Source organism: Arachis hypogaea, chromosome 17 (assembly GCF_003086295.3).
Source record: "Arachis hypogaea cultivar Tifrunner chromosome 17, arahy.Tifrunner.gnm2.J5K5, whole genome shotgun sequence".
Taxonomy (NCBI): Eukaryota; Viridiplantae; Streptophyta; class Magnoliopsida; order Fabales; family Fabaceae; genus Arachis; species Arachis hypogaea.
This window is the reverse complement of record NC_092052.1, coordinates 79,724,881-79,728,558: the sequence shown is the minus strand read 5'-3', so window position 1 is coordinate 79,728,558 and position 3,678 is coordinate 79,724,881. Positions and strand designations below refer to the sequence as shown.

The 3,678-nt window shown below is 38.6% G+C and overlaps 1 non-coding gene across 1 annotated transcript; it reads right to left on the bottom strand.

Annotated features, from left to right (window-relative positions):
• Positions 1-1,270: 1,270 nt before the first annotated feature.
• LOC112767847 (small nucleolar RNA R71) lies at positions 1,271-1,378 on the bottom strand. The gene has a single exon (XR_003185288.1). It is a non-coding gene; the product is annotated as a small nucleolar RNA R71 (small nucleolar RNA).
• Between the last annotated feature and the right edge of the window lie 2,300 nt (positions 1,379-3,678).

The window sequence follows — 3,678 nt, the reverse complement described above, 5'->3', positions numbered from 1 at the left end:
TTTTTCTTATTTTATTTCATAATTTCAAAACCTTTACTAACAATTAATGTGATTGATTCAACAATTTCAAGTTGTTACTTGCCTATTAAGAAAGATTCAATCTTTAAACTTTAAATTCATATCTTTTTGTTTCTTGTTAGTCAAGTAATCAACTTTAATTTTCAAAATCAAATATCTTAATATTTCTTTTTCAAATCTTTTTCAAAATAAGTCTCAATAACATCTTTTTCAAAATCAATTTCAAAATCTTTTCTAACCTCTTATCTTTTCAAATTGATTTTCAAATCTTTTTCAAATTAATCCTATCTTTTTGTTTGATTCTTATCTTTTTTAAAACTACTTAACTAATTCTCTTTCTCTAATTTTCGAAAATCACCTTCCTCTTTTTCAAAAATTTCTTTTTAATTAACTAATTGTTTTGAATTTTAATTTAATTTAATTTAATTTTTCTTTTTTTATTTTATTTTCGAATTTCAAATTTAAATTTAAATTAAAAACAAAAATATTTTTCTTTTCTTTTCAATTATTTTCGAAAATTCTTCCCTCTCTCATCTCCTTCTAATTATTTACTTATCTACTAACACCCCTCTTTCACCCAAGAATTCGAACCCACTCCTCTCCCCTGTGTTGGATTTTTATCTTTTCCTTCTTCTATTCTTTTCTTCTTCTACTCGCATAAAGGAATCTCTATACTGTGACATAGAGGATTCCATATTTTCTTTTCTGTTTTCTTCTTTTTCATATGAATAGGAACAAGGATAAGAACATTCTTGTTGAAGCTGATCCTGAACTTGAAAGGACTCTGAAGAGGAAGCTAAGGGAAGCTAAAGCACAACTCTCTGGAGAAAATCTGACAGAAATTTTCGAAAAAGAAGGAGACATGGCCAAAAATAAACAAGCAAGGAAGATGCATGGTGACTTTACTGCACAAAATTCCAATTTACATGGAAGAAGCATCTCAATCCCTACCATTGGAGCAAACAATTTTAAGCTGAAACCTCAATTAGTTTCTCTGATGCAACAGAACTGCGAGTTTCATGGACTTCCATCAGAAGATCCTTTTCAGTTCTTAACTGAATTCTTGCAAATCTGTGATACTGTTAAGACCAATGGGGTTGATCCCGAGGTCTACAGGCTTATGCTTTTCCCGTTTGCTGTACGAGACAGAGCTAGAATATGGTTGGATTCTCAACCTAAAGATAACCTGAACTCTTGGGATAAGCTGGTCACGACTTTCTTAGCCAAGTTCTTTCCTCCTCAAAAGCTTAGAAAGCTTAGAGTGGATGTTCAAACTTTCAAACAGAAGGAAGGTGAATCCCTCTATGAAGCTTGGGAGAAATACAAGGAACTGACCAAAAAGTGTCCTTCTAACATGCTTTCCGAATGGACCATCTTGGATATATTCTATGATGGTCTGTCTGAGCTATCAAAGATGTCACTGGACCATTCTGCAGGTGGATCCATTCACCTAAAGAAAACGCCTGCAGAAGCTCAAGAACTCATTGACATGGTTGCAAATAACCAGTTCATGTACACTTCTGAAAGGAATCCTGTGAGTAATGGGACGCCTCAGAGGAAGGGACTTCTTGAAATTGATACTCTGAATGCCATATTGGCTCAGAACAAAATATTGACTCAGTAAGTCAATATGATCTCTCAGAGTCTGAATGGATTGAAGGAATCATCCAACAGTACTAAAGAGGCATCTTCTGAAGAAGAAGCTTATGATCCTGAGAACCCTGCAATAGCAGAGGTGAATTACATGGGTGAACCCTATGGAAATACCTATAATCCCTCATGGAGAAATCATCCAAATTTCTCATGGAAGGATCAGCAAAAGCCTCAACAAGGGTTTAATAATGGTGGAAGAAACAGGTTTAGCAATAGCAAACCTTTTCTATCATCCACTCAGCAACAGACAGAGAATTCAGAGCAGAACCCATCTAGCTTAGCAAATATAGTCTCTGATCTATCTAAGGCCACTGTGAGTTTCATGAATGAAACAAGGTCCTCCATTAGAAATTTGGAGGCACAAGTGGGCCAGCTGAGTAAAAGGGTCATTGAAACTCCTCCGAGTACTCTCCCAAGCAATACAGAAGAAAATCCAAAGAGAGAGTGCAAGGCCATTGACTTGACCATCGTGGCCGAACCTACAAGGGAGGAGGAGGAGGACGTGAATCCTAGTGAGGAAGACCTCCTAGGACATTCAGTGACCAATAAGGAGTTTCCCTTTGAGGAACCAAAGGAATCTGAGGCTCATCTAGAGACCATAGAGATTCCATTGAACCTCATTCTGCCCTTCATGAGCTCTGATGAGTATTCTTCTTCTGAAGAGAATGAAGATGTTACTGAAGAGCAAGTTGCTAAGTACCTTGGTGCAATCATGAAGCTGAATGCCGAATTATTTGGTAATGAGACTTGGGAAGATGAACCTCCCTTGCTCACCAATGAACTGAATGCATTGGATAGGCAGAAATTACCTCAAAAGAAACAGGATCCTGGCAAATTCTTAATACCCTGTACCATAGGCACCATGACCTTTGAGAAGGCTCTGTGTGACCTGGGGTCAGGAATAAACTTAATGCCACTCTCTGTAATGGAGAAACTTGGGATCTTTGAGGTGCAAGCTGCCAGAATCTCATTAGAGATGGCAGACAACTCAAGAAAATAGGCTTATGGATAAGTAGAGGACGTGTTAGTAAAGGTTGAAGGCCTTTACATCCCTACTGATTTCATAATCCTAGACACTGGAAGGATGAGGATGAATCCATCATCCTTGGAAGACCCTTCCTAGTCATAGCAAGAGCTGTAATTGATATGGACAGAGGATAGTTAGTCCTTCAACTGAATGAGGACAACCTTGTGTTTAAAACTCGAGGATCTCCTTCTGTAACCATGGAGAGGAAGCATGAAAAGCTTCTCTCACTGCAGAGTCAACCAAAGCCCCCACAGTCAAACTTTAAGTTTGGTGTTTGGAGGCCACAACCAAACTTTAAGTTTGGTGTTGAACCCCCACATTCAAACTCTAAGTTTGGTGTTGGGAGGTCCCAACAATGCTCTGCACATTTATGAGGCTCCATGAGAGCTCACTGTCAAGCTATTGACATTAAAGAAGCGCTTGTTGGGAGGCAAATACCCTTCACCAATCACCTCAATCACTCTTCCCCATCACATCTTCACCATTCACATCCATCCCCTCTTCCCCATAAACCCTACCTACCTCCAAAATTCAAACTCTTTTCCCTCCCAAACCCAACCCTAATAGCCGCACCCTAAACCTTCTCCCACCCCTATATAAACCCCTCATTCCTTCTTCATTTTCACACAACACAACCCTTTCTTCTTACCCTTAGCCGACTACACACCTCTCTCCCTTTCCTCCATTCTTTCTCTTCTTCTCCTTCTTTCTTTCTTCTTTTGCTCGGGGACGAGCAAACATTTTAAGTTTAGTGTGGTAAAAAGCATTGCTTTTTGTTTTTCCATAACCATCAATGGCACCTAAGGCCAGAGAATCCTTAAGAAAGAGGAAAGGGAAGGCAATTGCTTCCACCTCTGAGTCATAGAAGATGGAGAGATTCATCTCAAAGGTCCATCAAGACCACTTCTATAAAGTTGTGGCCAAAAAGAAAGTGATCCCTGAGGTTACTTTCAAGCTCAAAAAGAATGAGTATCCGGAGA